This window comes from Pongo pygmaeus, chromosome 13 (assembly GCF_028885625.2).
Source record: "Pongo pygmaeus isolate AG05252 chromosome 13, NHGRI_mPonPyg2-v2.0_pri, whole genome shotgun sequence".
Classification (NCBI taxonomy): Eukaryota; Metazoa; Chordata; class Mammalia; order Primates; family Hominidae; genus Pongo; species Pongo pygmaeus.
In genome coordinates, this window is record NC_072386.2 from 20,474,370 (window position 1) to 20,490,184 (window position 15,815).

Here is a 15,815-nt window from a genome sequence, read left to right on the forward strand (position 1 = left end):
AAGCCAAGAGCAATTAAAACCCTTGCCCCAGATCACACAGTAATGGTAGAGCCAGAATCAACATCCAGCTCTAGGGGTCATAGTTTCTGCTGTAACCACTGAGAAATCGAGGCAGGAATTCCCAGGGCTTGGGTCCCTCTCTGAATGAATGGCCCCTCCACTCTTCTGTGCCAAGGAAGCTGCCAATGTCCCTCTTTCTCCAAATGTCTCTCACCAGTGGGTGCCAGATCTAGATGTTCATTGGACCTGCTGGGCTCTTCCCACAGCGGATGGAACATCTGGCCAGGTTTTCCCACATCTTCATTGAAATGATGGACCAGGCTATGGCTCCTTAATTCCCATTTCACACTGCTACATGGATTTCAAAGTTGCTCAATGTTCTCAGGTTCAGGAAGGCTGCTAATATTAGCACTTTTGGACCCAGATAGCAAGAGTCCTTTCCTGAAAGAAACTTCTCAGCTCCTCCGTCTGAGAGTGCAGGAATCCAGACAAGGCCCAGATTTGTTCAGAAGGCCAAGTTGCTGTTGGGCAGTGCTTCTCAGTGGAGTCCCCAACCCAGGGCTCTTATTACAATGCAGATTCCTGGGCCCTGGCCCGCCTTGATAAACCAGTCTCCAGGGATGGAGCTCAGATGTCTGCAGCTGCAGGTGGTTCTGATACATGCCGAAAGGTATGAACCACAACTGAGGATAGTTTCAGACCATCGCATGGCCCCTGTCTCATGCTTCACCTCACTCCAGACCCTCCTGCAGCTGGACCCATTCAGGGACATCCAGAATCCTAGTGCCCCCACCACTGGGACCCTCGACCTCAGCCCCTTCCTCTAGAGCCTGTCACTGCTGACCCACAGTTGGTCAGGAGGTATCCAATAGCTCCATTCCTGTTCGGGGGATGGCTATGGCCCCTAGGAAGAGCCTGCAGTCCTGCTGAAGTACTCACAGGGACAATTCCTGGAGCGGAGCAGTACTTACTCCATGCAGGCAGCTTACACACCCCTCCCGAATTCCCCACCTCTCTATCACGCCTCACCTGACTTGCCTACTGTGCTCTCCTCTCTCCTCACCTAAAACACTCCCAGGGCTCCCTGAATTCAGGTCTTTGGGGACTCCCTAGCAGTACCTGTCCATTTTACATGAGCAGTTAATAGATGGATATATGCCACTCCACCCCGATCACAACTCTGGAAATACAGAGGTGGGGGCTGGATTTTGCCCTCGGCTATATCCCCAGCACTTAGTACAGAGCTTGGCACATTGTAGGAACCTGAAAAATAATTGTGTAAATGAATACATAAATAAATCCCCACATGATCCTACAAAACAAGACTATTATTATCCCAATTTTTACAGCTGAGGAACCGAGGCACAGGTTAAGGAGTTTACTCACACTGCATAGCTGCTAATCGGTGGGACACAACTGGAACCCACCTGGGGTCCCAGACCTGCAAACTCTTATCCACCACACCAGTGCACCCCTGGGAGAGTCCAGGAGCAGGCAGACCTGGGTCTAGTTTGGTAGCTTGTTTGCCTTCCGTCCTGAGTCTGGGCAACAACACCACTTATATAAAATCTCACTTCTGTTCTTGCTTACATTTCCAGGCTTCCATTTCTGCTTCTCTTTCTTTCTTCTCTCCCCTCTCTCCTTTCTCAGACATCCCCTGCCCACTGGGTCCACAGCCTGATAGAGTCACAAAGGCCCAGTGAGCCCTTCATAGGGAACTTTTCAGAATCAAGATAGAGTCATGCTGGAAACAGAAAAATCCCAGCATCCCACACAGCTGAGTCAGAGAAACAGAGGCCAATAAATATCTAAAAGAATGGGTGCTTTTAAAAAAAAGTCTGCCTTCACTATGAAAGAAAAATAAACAGAGAGAGGAAAAAGCAGCTCCTGAGGGTGAAGAAAATGAATATTTGAAAAACTTGGAGAAATAGATATAATAATGATCATTGGAAGCTGGCTTCCACCCTTTACAGCAAATCCTGATGAGATGCATCCTGAAGTGTAAACAGATTTGAACAATAAACTTATTGAACCATATACAATTATTTCTGGAGAGAAATGGATGAGCGGTTGGTTAGACAAATGGAAGAGGTGTGAATGATTCTTAACACTCTGATCTGGCAAAAAGGTCCTTGGAAATTAATGGAACAAAAAATTATACCGGGGAAGAGAAGCATCATCAGGAGAAAGCACTAAACATAGGAACCATGAAATGAAAATGCGTTCTTATGAATAAGAGAATTAATGAAATGAATTTAAGAAAAGGTCAAGTTGGGGAGAATATCAGATGGGCTGCAGCTCCACAAAGCTTCTAAATTTACTGTGGCATTTGAAGCACAGGACTTTGGAAGTATAAAGTCCCTGAGAAATCATCCCTTCCATGCCCTTTTTCTATAGATGAGAAACCTCAGGTCCAGGGAGGGTGAGTGACTTGCCCAAGGCCACACAGCTAAGTGGGTACGGGTCCTCATGCTGCATGAATGCTATATGTGGATCAAGGGAAGTTGTGTTTCCACCTCCTCTGGGCTGTTTTTAGTGACAGTTGCCATACTTTAGACTCTAAAGTATAGTTTATTGCCCAATAAACTATTAAGCTTCGAGCTCTGAATAGATATGACTTAAGACTTGCCCAATCAGCAGAGGTCTAGACAGGCTCAGGCAGTGCACGCCAGTGCTAAGAACACATGGTCACAGTTCTTTAGATCCTTCAGATTAAACTGCCTGTTTTGACTGAATCACCTAAACAACGACCTCCTAGTTCAGATTCTGGCATGTTCATGGCGACTTCTCAGTTCTCTCATCAGGATCCATACCTCCTTCCTCTAACACCCGTGGCTCCATGTTGACCAGTGTCTTTCTGGAATTTTAGATGTGCGTGTATGTCAAGTGGCAGCAACTGAGGTCAGGGGCCGCCTTTTCTTCATCCCCAATGCCTTTCGCAGCACCTAGCTGAGTACCTGGCAGATGGCCAGGGCCCAGAGCATTCTTGAAATGAAATAATTGTGTGAAATACGGCGCTGGGCCAAATGGACTGAGAGGCCAAATTTTCCAGCAGTGGCTTTATTGCCTTTATATGCCTGTTCTTCCTAGGGAAACCCAGGGTAGCATCTACCAAGGGACTTGTAGTAAAGTGTACTGGACTGTGCTCAGTCATGGGCTTGGAGTTCCTGGAGGGCTGGAGGGGAGAGAGGCTTCTCTTTGGTGATGGATGGACCCAGGGTCAAACTCCAGTTCTACTCCTTACCACCCTGGGCTTCATTTTCCTCATCTGTAACAAGAAGATCATAGGATTTACCTTCCAGAATTGTAGTGGGATTTATCTATTTACTTTTTTTATTGAGATGGAGTCTTGCTCTATTGCCCAGGCTGGAATGCAGCAGTGCCATCTCAGCTCACTGCAACCTCCCCCTCCCAGGTTCAAGTGATTCTCCTGCTGTGGCCTCCCAAGTAGCTAGGATTACAGGCACACACCACCATGTCTGGCTAATTTTTTTTTTTTTTTTTTGAGACAGAGTCTTGCTTTGCCACCCAGGTTGGAGTGCAGTGGGATGATCTCGGCTCACTGCAACCTCCACCTCCTGGGTTCAAGCAATTCTCCTGCCTCAGCCTCCCGAGTAGCTGGGACTACAGGCATGCACCACCATGCCCAGCTAATTTTTGTACTTTTAGTAGAGACAAGGTTTCACCGTGTTGGCCAGGCTGGTTTCAAACCCCTGACCTCAGGTAATCCACCTGCCTCGGCCTCCCAAAGTGCTGGGATTATAGGCATGAGCCACCACGCCTGGCCTAATTTTGTATTTTTTTGTAGAGACGATTTTTCGCCATGTTGGCCAGGCTGGTCTTGAACTCCCGACCTCAGGTGATCTGCCTGCCTCAGCCTCCCAAAGTGCTGGGATTACAGGTGTAAGCCACCATGCCCAGCCTTGAGTGGGATTTAAATTTGATGTTGTGCAAAGTACCTGGCTCATAGTAGGCCCATAAATACAGTAGCTTCATTCTCAATCCTGTTTTGTTTGTTTTGTTTTGTTTTGTTTTGTTTCAAGACAGAGTCTCACTCTGTCACCAGGCTGAAGTGCAGTGGTGTGATCTCGACTCACTGCAACCCCACCTCCCAGGTTCAAGCGATTCTCCAGCTCAGCCTCCTGAGTAGCTACGACTACAGGCATGCACCACCATGCCCAGCTAATTTTCGCATTTTTAGTAGAGATGAGGTTTCACCATGTTGGCCAGGATGGTCTCGATCTCTTGACCTCATGATCTGCCCACCTTGGCCTCCCAAAGTGCTGGGATTACAGGCGTGAGCCACCACGCCCCACCTCTCCTTCCTGTTTTAAAGGGACATGGTGAGATAGAAAGTGGCTCAAGCTTCAGAGCTAAGCTGACCCAGGCTTGGTTTGGAAGCCTCCTTCTCCACATACACTTGTTTGACTTTGGGCAAGTTATTTAATATCTGCTGGCCTCTGTTTCATCATCTGCAGAATGGTTATAATAGTATCTACCTTATGTTTTTCGGGGAGGATTAAATGAGTTTAGTAAAATGCTGAGACTATTGCTTGGCAATTACTTCTAAACAAGAGGGCACTAGTATTATGTTCTTCCTTAGTCTGGGGTGTGGTATCTACCAGGCCCTCAATTAGGGTCGGGCTTTGTGGTGGACTCTGTGGATTTGGTGTCTCGGCTGAGAGAGCCCGCCAAGACCAAGGGGCAGAGGCTCTGGCTAATTAATGGTGGGAAGCCTTCTGTCCAGTCAGCACCGCGGACAGCTCCACCATCGCTGTCACCTGGATGTGGAGTGGTTCCAGAGGTTCACGGTCCTATACTTTCCAAGGGATTCCTAGCACAGATAACTTGAAAGGAATTAATTTCCTAATTCTCAACCTCCATATCAACTCTTTCCTAAAACTGATCTGCCTGTGGTAGAAACATCATGCCAGTTTTCTACTCCCACCTCCCCATCCGTAATCCCCTTCTTTTACAAAGAGACTCCTCTTTGTACTTTATGTCTTTTTCACACTGAATCTTATTACTGTGCATTGTCCTGTTGAGTCAAAACTTTTGGAGTCAAATAAAGGGACGATTCCACAAGTGTTGTTCTCAATGTCACCTTTAATCATTATAACCACGACTCCCCAAATCCAGGGCCTCCACAAACAGTGGTGCAGATTGTCCACTGCAATACTCCAGGGGTTGCTATTTACATCATAGCGGATGTGAATGACTTTCTGGAGTTTTGTAGTGCGCAGCCTTCCTGACTGTATGACAAGATTCTGATCCCATCCATATTATTAAGAGAAACATTTTCAATAAAATTTAACTGTTTAATAATTATTCATTAAAATTTGCAGTACATCCATTTTATTTTAATCAAGTTTGTGTTACTAATGGTTAAAATGATAACTCAATCCAAAAGAATTTTTAATACTTAGAGGCTTGCATTCGTAGGAAATAAAAAGTTCAATTTATATACATCTTTTTGTTGTGGAGAAGTATGATAGGAAAATCAATAAAAGACTTTCAAGCATAAAAATACATTACATTAGGATAAAATTCTGTGGGGGAAGTGGATTGGAAATACAATTTCCTACTGTTAAATAAGAGCTCATTCGTGTATTTTTTAAAAGGATGACTGTGGGTATCAAATTGTTATGATCTCTGTATTTTATTGGACACATTTAAAACAGAAATGCAAGAGTTTTATCTTACAATGTCTATATTTATTATATACTAGACATTATATCCTTTATAATTATTTTAAATTGCTATAAAATATTCTAAACATCAACTTAAATGTTCAAGAAGGGACATAGATTTTCAAAATTGTTTTAGGCTGCATTGAGCAAAAATGGTTAGCCCCACTTGATGTTGTCAACTCCATTTTAAACAGTAGCCTGCCCCAGCAACTGAAGGCATCCTCTGCACAGAAAAAAAAACATATTCTCTTTTGGATGTGTTTTTTCTTTGCTTCTCTTTAGACCCTGCTCAGGCTCAGAGGTAGGGACATTGCTATCTGAGAAAGATGGTCTTTGGCTACCAGACCAGATATGCCTGGAAGTTTGCTGTCATTCTTTTCCTTGCTGAAGAACTTGGGTTTTCTTCTGTGTAACCTTGAGCAAGTGCTTACTTCCCTTTAGGCCCCAGCAATCTCTCTGTCAGGCAAATGAAGGGGTTCAATCAGGCCTCTTCCCACACAGGCCCTAGGAGACTCAGGTGGTGGTTTGGGCTGCTTTCTCCTTCACCCAGGCTCCCTCGCTGTGCAGCTAGTACCACACCTGGTACATAGTAGGCCTACAGTAAATATGCCTAACCATGTGACAACCGCAAGCATAGAGAGATCTGCATTTTCCCAATGAAAAGGTCCAGAACAAAGCTTTTGATCAACTTGCACGTATAAACTTTTAAAAATATAGATGAGATAATCAAAGTTCTACTTATAATATTTAATTAATTTAAAATTTCAGTTATACATACATTTAAATTCACTCACATGAAATACATTAACATACCAATGTAGTCATAAATTAATGTGTTAATCAGAAGTTAAAATATGAATATAAACTCTCTGGCTAATTACAAATATATTTAGAAACATTGCTTTTTTTCCATGTTCACATTTAATTCATGAACCAATTGTATTCACTCTTCACGTACATTCTTTGACATTAGTATCTTTGTCATCACTAAAAGCCACTTCTCAAATCATCTAGCACAGCTTTCTGGAGCACATCATCTTCACTTCCATCTAAGTCATTTAAGATACAGGGCGTTTTGCATCGTGGATGATGCTGTCACTGGAAATGATACTCCTAGCCCCAAGTACCCATTCGCTATTCATGAGCTCTGCAAACGAACCACTTAGTGTATTGTTTTTTAAAGGGATCATTAAAAGGCTTGTTTACAACATCCAACACTTGCAATTATAAGGAAAAATGACTAAATCTATGCTTCGTGTTTTCATCTCCATTTTTGCTCCAGTAAGTAAGTGACCTTTATAAGCATTTGAAACATAGGATCGATTGAAGTTACTTTGGACTAATACACCGTTCCCAAATAGTGCTTTGTGGGTCAAAATTAAGTGATTGAGAGTGAGGTCTGTAACAGGAGGGATTTGGTAAGGACGTGAATGGAAGGTAAATCCCTCTTTTTTGGGACATAATGGGTGAGTGGATGAAGTTGAAAGTTGAAGTCTTTGGCTAAATTCAAGAGCCCCTTTCCCAGGTTGAGGTTTATGGAGGGCTGCCCTCGAGGGTCCTCAGTGTCCTTCATTGGAATCTCTCTTGACTGACCTACCCATATACTGGATTCCAGTTTGGGCAGAGAGAAAGCCCAGTGGCAAGGGCTGTAATCCCTACCCAGTCCCCAGCCAGGGAAAGGAAGCCACGTTGACCAGGTGCAACGTCTGTACAAACAGTGCACCAAGGCTTCTCTGCTGCCACCCTGCTAAGTCTCCCAGCCAGGTTGTGAGGTGGGTGTTTATGTGCATTTAGCCATGAGGAAATTAAAGCTCTCGATATTTTTCAACAGCATTTATAGAGACATGAAAACCCAGCCAATAATTAGTCTCCCTAGTGGTTACAAACTTCTGCCCAGTGACTCAGAGCTAGCTTTGGAGTTAGACATCCCAGTTTAAATCTTTGTTCTTCTACTTAGAAGACACATGATCAGTAGCAGTCATTTAATCCTTCTGGGCTTCACTTTTGTACCTATAAAATTGGGATGATAATGCCTACCTCATAGGGTGTCATGAGGATTAAAATAATAGTTCTTACCCCAGAAACCAGTATATCTTACACACTGCCAGTAAGAACCTGGAGCCAGTCAACCCATGTACTGAGGGTAGAGAACTGATATGGTTTGGCTCTGTGTCCCCACCCAAATCTCATCTTGAATTGTAATCTGAATTGTAATCCCCAGGAGCTGAGGGAGGGACCTGACAGAAGGTGATGGGATCACGGGGGCAGTTTCCCCCACACAGTTCTCGTAATAGTGAGTAAGTTCTCATGAGATCTGATGGTTTTATAAGTGTTTAACAGTTCTTCCTTCACATTCTCTCTCTCTATCTCTCTCTCTCTCTCACCTGCCGCCATGTAAGATGTGCCTGCTTCCCCTTCCATCATGATTGCAAGTTTCCTGAGGCCTCCCCAGCCATGCAGAACTGTGAGTCAATTAAACCTCTTCTGTTTATAAATTACCCAGTCTCAGGTGGTATTTCTTTATAGCAGTGTGAAAACAGACTAATACAAGAATGTAATATACAAAGAGAACCAATCTCTCCTTGGGAGGACACAGCTTTCCCTGGACAGCAAGTGACCACACTGTTTATCTTTGCACATGCAAAATTGCAAGAAAGAAGATAAGCTTTAGTTCTAAACTAGCCACCCACCGAGACACAGCGCCAGTGACTATAGCAAGGGTGTCAGCATGGGACAAGCATCTTAAAAATCATGTCCGTGGCTTGTTTCTCTTATTATAAAAAAGATACAGTTCATTTTACAAAGAAGCAAAAACCACTACAATCAACTCTAATTCCCAGAGATAACTTCAGTTATTTTTTTGGTATAAATTCTTCTAATTCTTTCTGTGTTGTTGGTTGGTGTTTCATTTGTTCACTCTTTTGGTTACAGTCATAGGTTCATATTTTCCATATTATTTTGCAACTTGCTTTTCTGACCTAACACTCCATGAACATCTTTCTATGGCATTAACTATTATTTCACATCATTTTAATGATTACATAATGTTCAGTAGAATTGGTTGTGCCATGCTTTTTAAAAACCAGTCCCTTTGTTGGAGGCTTCTGAGTTCTCATTTTTCCCATTACAAAGAAGGCCACTTTGAATTTTATGGTGATCAAAGCACTTGTTCCCATCACTTTGGATTTCTTATTAACTTAAAGGGAAAACAATGTAATAATCACTCTCCTCATTTGACAGATGAGAAAACTGAGGATCACAAAGAAAAAGTGGGTTGCCCAAGGTCACCTGGTAACTGGTAGAGCAGCATCCAATCCAGGTCTTCTGGGATTCCAGACCAGCCAGATTCCTGACTTTCCTCTTTTTAATCATGGAGAAATGAATACTCCAAAGGATGCTTATGTCTTTTCCTCCCCAGGAGCAGCTGGGTTTAAAGGGACCAGGTAACCCAAGTCAGAAACCCTGACTTCTCAATGCACTGTAGCCCCTTGTCTTCTCTCAATCCTGTCAGCCAGTTTTGTTTTGATCATTGTAGTCACTGCGTTATTATTTTCTTGTTTGTTTAGTTGTATTTTGACCATCACAGTGATTGGGAGGGAGAGGGGGACCAGGATACTAGACATCCTGCGAGGCATAGATTGTGTTCAATTTACACTGACTTTTCCAGGAACGTAAACAACATTTAGTTTTTTAGTTTTGTTCTGTTTTGTTTTCTAGAGACGAGTCTTGCTATGCTGTCCATGCTGTTCTTAAACTCCTAGCCTCTAGTGATCCTCCTGTTTCACCTCCTGAGTAGTGTGGATCTACAGGTGCATGCCACCCTGCCTGGCTCAGTTTTTCTTTTTTTTTTTTTTTTTTAAAGATTATTTTACTTCCTTCAACTCAGAGTTTTGTCATTTCAGAAAATGACATCATCAATGGCAACCCCTTCATGGTATTTGAGTCACTGATTCTCTCCCTCTATCAGTCTGCATCTGTGTCTGTCACATTGAAAGCAATTCTAAGTATATTTACCAATATACTTTTTTTAGCCCTTATTTCAAAATGTCAAAGATAAAGAGAAAATGTCATCAACATCCCATAGGATATTATCTTTCTTCTTACATTCAAACACTCAATATAAATAAGTGTAAATGCCTGAGTTCTTCACCGTGCTTTCTCATGTAGTTATGACCAAACATTTGCATACTGAAATACATATTTTTTTAAATTTCTTTCCTTTTATTTCTCCACAGGGTCCAACCATGTTGAGAACCACTGGCTTGGTCTGCCTCCCCAACTAGAACACCAGGTCCATGAAGGCAGGGCCTTGTCTGCCCAATCCACTGCCCCAGCCCTTAGCACTCAGAAGAGCATGTGATGAAAATCAGTTGAACAAAGGAATGATGGAGGCATTAAAAGATTTTGAGTGAGGAAGATATTTCCAGGCAGAGTTCAGCCTTAGACAAGTTGATTAGGTGACATTTCTGAAATTCCTTTTCTCCAAGTACAAATTGGGGTGGAAACCCCAATCTGCCTGGATATTGAGAGGATTCCAGGAGATCCTGGGTCTGGAGGTGGCTGGCTCGGTGCCTGGTGGAGGGGAGGGCTGAGTAAATGAGGGTTGTTGTTGTCATGATTAGATTTCTCAAGCAGTAAACCTTAACTCTCTATTTTCAGCTACCCCTCCTTCTCTGCTCAGAATCTGGGAGTTGTTACTAATACATTTTCCTAAGTACCTCCTATTCCCATTTATTTCCTGCCACTTCCCCCACCCTGAGCCTGGGCCACCTTCAATAATCTCACTCTAATTGGAAATTGGGGCTGTCAGAATGACCTTCCTCTCCCCTCCCCGATTCTCACCTTTGTCCCCTTCTCTGACAGATGCGCACGTCCCCACAGCTCTAAGCAGAAGCCACCAACCAGGGGGGTGCCATGAGGGAAGACTCCCATGGGCGCCGTGGCGGGCAGACCTGGTGCCCCAGACTTCAGCTGCCACGCAGGGAGTGAACCTGGCCCCTCTGCCAATTCTCCGTGATGAAATGCCGCCGCCCCCGGGGAGCCGTCTCCGGCCTTCCGCAGTGTCTCGGCAGCAGGTTTATCACACTCGCTGAGAGAAGACATAATCAATTCCCCAGCTGGCACTTTGCGCTGAATACCCACTTTTTCAGCTTGATAGCAGGACTAAATTAGTTATTTAGCAACTAGGCCCTAATTTAGAGCGAGCGAGAGCCTTGACAAGGATCATTGTTCAAGGCCATCCCCCCTTTGCCTTCAGATAGGAGGCCCACAAATCCCCAGAAGGTGATAAATAGACAATTAGAAAATAGATATATTTGGTTAGATCTACAAGGCTCCCTGTCACTGTCAGGCTCACAATGAAGGGGGCCGGGGTAAATTGGTGGCCAATGAACACCAGCTGCACGGCCATCCGTCCTGCAGACATGCAGCCATATGTGGCCATTTACAGGCCGTCCTGAAGAATAGATTGGACCAATAAGACCAGAGGGAACTAAAAATACTTGACAAAGTTGGCTGCTCTTCATTTAACAAGAATAAAATATCTAATGGGGTGTAATGGAAGCCATCAATCACCTGCTGCCAGAGCCAGCCATAACACCACACTTTTAACTATTAATGCAACTTTTTTCTCTAATAAGTGGGACAGGCGCATCCACTTTGTACACAGGGTGGATGTTTGGGGAGTGGAGATGAATGGGAGATTCTGGACAGCTGTGGCAGAGGATGAATTCTGGCCTAAAAATAGGAAAGCAATGGTGGGAATGTGAAATGGTGTCACTGCTGTGGAAAACAGTATGGCAGTTCCCTAAGAAGTTCAGAAGACTTACCGTATGATCCAGCAATTCCACTCCTAGGTGTTTACCCAAAAGAACTGAAAGCAGGACTCAAACAGATACTTGTATGCCAGTGTTTATAGCAGCATTCTTCGCAATATCCAAAAGGTGGACACAACCCAAGTGTGTACAAATGGACAAATCGATGAACAAAATGTAGTATATACGTACAATGGAATACTATACAGCCTTTAAAAGGAAGGAAATTCTGATATATACTACCACATGGGTGAACCTTGAAAACATTATTCTAAGTAAAATAAGTCAGACACAAAAGAACAAATACTGCATGATTCCGCTTACATGAGGCATCTAGAGTTGTCAAAGTCATACAGACAGAAGGTGGGGTTGTGGTTACCAGGAGCTGGGAGGAGGGAAGAATGGGAAGTCATCATTTGATAAATATAGAGTTTCTCTAGGAAAAGATTTTAAAGTTCTGGAAATAGACAAACATAACGGTTGTACAACTTTGTGAATGTACTTAATGCCATTAAATTGTATATTTAAAAATGGTTAAAACCACAAATTTTATGTTATATATCTTTTACCACAGTAAAAAAAAAATTAATAGGAAAAGGAGAGCAGGCAAGACATTTGGAATCATCTGCTCAAATGGCAAACATTGCATTCAACAGCTCAGGCTATTTGGTTATTTCCTACAGGATGAGGTTTGTCAGTCCACCTGCTTCTTTCAATTCCAAGAAGCAGTCACTGAGCCCTCCTCTGCAAAGAACAAGGTCCTAGGATGTAGGATGTGTGGGAATCTGGCCATGCCTGCCCTCAAGGAGTTTTCATTCTACTGCAGGAAACAGACACATGCAGAAAGAGCACAAAGAACCACAAGAGCCTGCAGAACTGCACAAGTGGCGTAGGAGAGGGAAAAGGCAGAGATGGGGAAGGAGAGATGGAGCGTGGTAGGAAGGCTCTGGCACTGTTCATGAAAAGCATGCCCTTTCGCTGGGGTGAGAACAGGCAAGATTGGGCCAGAAAGAGACAGAGGAAAGGCTCTCCAAGCAGAGGAAAGAAGGTAGACAAAGAGAAAGACCCTAGTGAGCAGGACATACTTAACCCATTTGGCAGGAGTGGAGTACACGTGAAGGGGAGGAATAGAAGAGGAGGTGGGCTGGGTGCAGTGCCTCACGCCTGTAATCCCAGCACTTTGGGAGGCTGAGGCGGGCAGATCACTTGAGGCCAGGAGTTCAAGACAGCCTGGCCAACATGGTGAAACCCCATCTCTACTAAAAACACAAAAAATTAGCCAGGCGTGGTGGTGGCACGTGCCTGTAATCCCAGCTACTCCAGTGGCTGAGGCAGGAGAATCGCTCGAACCCAGGAGGTGGAGGTTGCAGTGAGCTGAGATCACACCATTGCACTCCAGCCTGGGGCGGCAGAGCGAGACCTTGTCTCAAAAAATAAAATAATAAAATAAAAAATGAAAAAATAAAGATGAGGTGGAAGATGGGGTTGAAAACAGTCAAGGAAAGCCTTCATTTATTCATTTGTTCATTCATTTTACAAATATTTGTTAACTATGACATGCCAGATATTGGGATTTGTAGAAGAGAGATATACAGGTATAGAAGATAAGGTTTTAAATTGGTCAATTAAGTTTTGTGTGTTTGGCCTTATAATATCAGATTTAAGAATCATCTTACAGGACATCACTCTCTGTCCCACGACTTCATCAGGAGAGAAGGGCCCAGATTCTCTTTACCTAGAATGACAACGTCTGCTTTTCACTCCGAGGGAAAGCCCTGCCCCTAACTCATCTCCTAGTCCTGCAATGTTGCCATGAAAGCAATTCTGGCCAATGGGGAGGAGGAGGAAAGAGAAAGCTGGCACCTGCATCAGTTAAGATGTGTTCAGCTGTAATGAACGGGAACAGCAGCCCAAGCTGGCCTCAGCAATGAGGACATTGATTGGATCCCATAACTGGAAGACAGAAGTACAGCAGACTCCCGGGTAGATGAATTTGGAGGGTCAGCCTTGCCATCAAATATTCAAGAGCTTTCTCTGTCTGTTGGAAATAGGATACTCACTAACCGATTTCCTCTGTTTCCAGAGCACACACCTAGAGTACATTTCCCAGCCTCCCTTGCAGGTAGATGTGGCCATGTGACTCAGTTCTAACTAATAGAATGTGGGTACAAGGGCATCACCTCCAAGCCTGGTGTGCAGAGACAACCTGCACGCACATCTCCATTGTGCCTTCCCTCATCTGCCAACCAGATCCAGAGGACCCCAAGGTCCAAGGGGTTTGCAGAACCACCCACCTGGAAGAAGGTAATGCCTTAAATTACCACGTGTTCGGTTGCCAGGGCTGCCATAACAAAATACCATGGACTGTGTGGTTTAAATAACACATTTCTTCCCTAGTGGCCTGGAGGGTAGAAGCACAAAGATCAAAATGTCTGCAGTTTGGTTTTGCCTTGTCTTGAACATGGCTACCTTCTCGCTTTGTCCTCAGAGTCTTTTCCTCTGTGTGTGTATGTCCCTGGTGTCTCTTTGTGTGTCATAATTTCCTCTTCTTAGAAGGACACCAGTCAGACTGGATCAGGGCCCACCCTAATGGCCTCATACTAATTTAATCACCTCTTTAAAGACCGTATCTCCAATACCTCACTTTCTGAAGTTCTGGGGATTAGAACTTGAGCATATTAGTCTTGGGGGAACACCATTCACTAGAACCTTGTGCAAGTTTTTTTCCAGACTCCTAGTTGGGGTTTACAAGATCAAGTAATAAACTCTGTTGTAAGACATTGAGATTTGGGGTCTGTTTGTTAAGCAGCCAATGGGAATCATCCTGACTGATGCGCTATCATTCTGCACTATAGTCAACAGTGAGCTGCATCAGAAAGCTGGTTGCAAGATGGCTGCCAAGAGAATCAGGGCTGTCGGCTTCCCTGTTTACATCCATTGGTAGAGAGAGGGTCACTTCCAGAAGCTCTCTGGAACAGCGAGGACCCTCCTTTCCCAGAAGCCCCTAACAACCTTCCCTCAATTTTCTTTGACCAGAAATGTGTCACACGCCCATGATCAAGCACCACAACTGGGAAAATGGAATTATTCTGACTGGCTTATATAATAAAGGCACATCAATTTCCTCCCAAGTACATGACTGCATGGGAGAGGAAGGGTTATCAGCACAAAACTGGAATTTTATTAGATGGGGGGAAGAGAAAACAGATGTTGAGAATACAACCAACAACATCTGCTCCGACACTTTTATCAAGGTTCTCTTTGTTCTAGAGCCTTTAGGGACCAGAGCTCTGCAAAGCCCAGCCCTGTATGGGCAACTTTTAAAAGACCATATAGAATGTAAGGATTTGCAGAGATTTTTTGAGATCATCTATTTTAAACCAGTCTCTTTATTGTATGAATGGAGAAAGTGAGGCCCCAGGAGTTGGTGGTGATGCCAAGACCGGATGCAGGCAGCCCGACCCCCACACCAGGCCTTCCTTCAATTCAACAGTCGTTTCCACATCTTACAGCTCCTCAGGAACTCCTGGGAAATTTCTAGGAATACAGATTCCCAGACCTTGCCCCAGGTTAAATCAGAATCTATAGAAATGGATTCCAGCATTTTGTCTTTTTTAAAATCTTTCTAGTTTATTTTGGTTCAGACAGGTTTGAAAATTAGAATATCACACTTTCTCTCTTTTTTTTTTTTTAGACAGAGTCTTGCTCTGTCACCCAGGCTGGAGTGCAGTGACGTGATCTCAGCTCACTGCAATCTCCACCTCCCGGGTTCAAGTGATTCTCTAACCTCAGTCTCCCAAGTAGCTGGAATTGCAAGCGCCTGCCACCATGCCCGGCTAATTTTTGTATTTTTAGTAGAGATGGAGTTTCGCCATGTTGGCCAAGCTGGTCTCAAACTCCTGACCTCAGGTAATCCACCCGCCTCAGCCTCCCAAAGTACTGGGATTACAGGTGTGAGCCACTGCCCCTGGCCAAGAATACCAAACTTTTTCTAGAGAAATAATTCTTAAATTCCAACTTGCCTTAAGAACAGAACATCTTGTGAATTCATTTAATCTAGGAGTATTATTTTTAAGTCAACCCAGAAGATTAATCTTCTCATGGGCAAGTCATACTTTCTTAGAGTCTCAGTTTCCCTGTCAATAGATGATAGATAACAACCGTGATCCCTGTACCACCAGAGCTATAGTGAGGCCCCTATGAGATGAATGGGACATGAGCATCCTGTGAAACTGTTAAGCACGATTGTCTAATTTGTCAATCCAAACCCCCTTCCAGCCCAGCTAAGAAACACTTAAGAAAACATACTAAA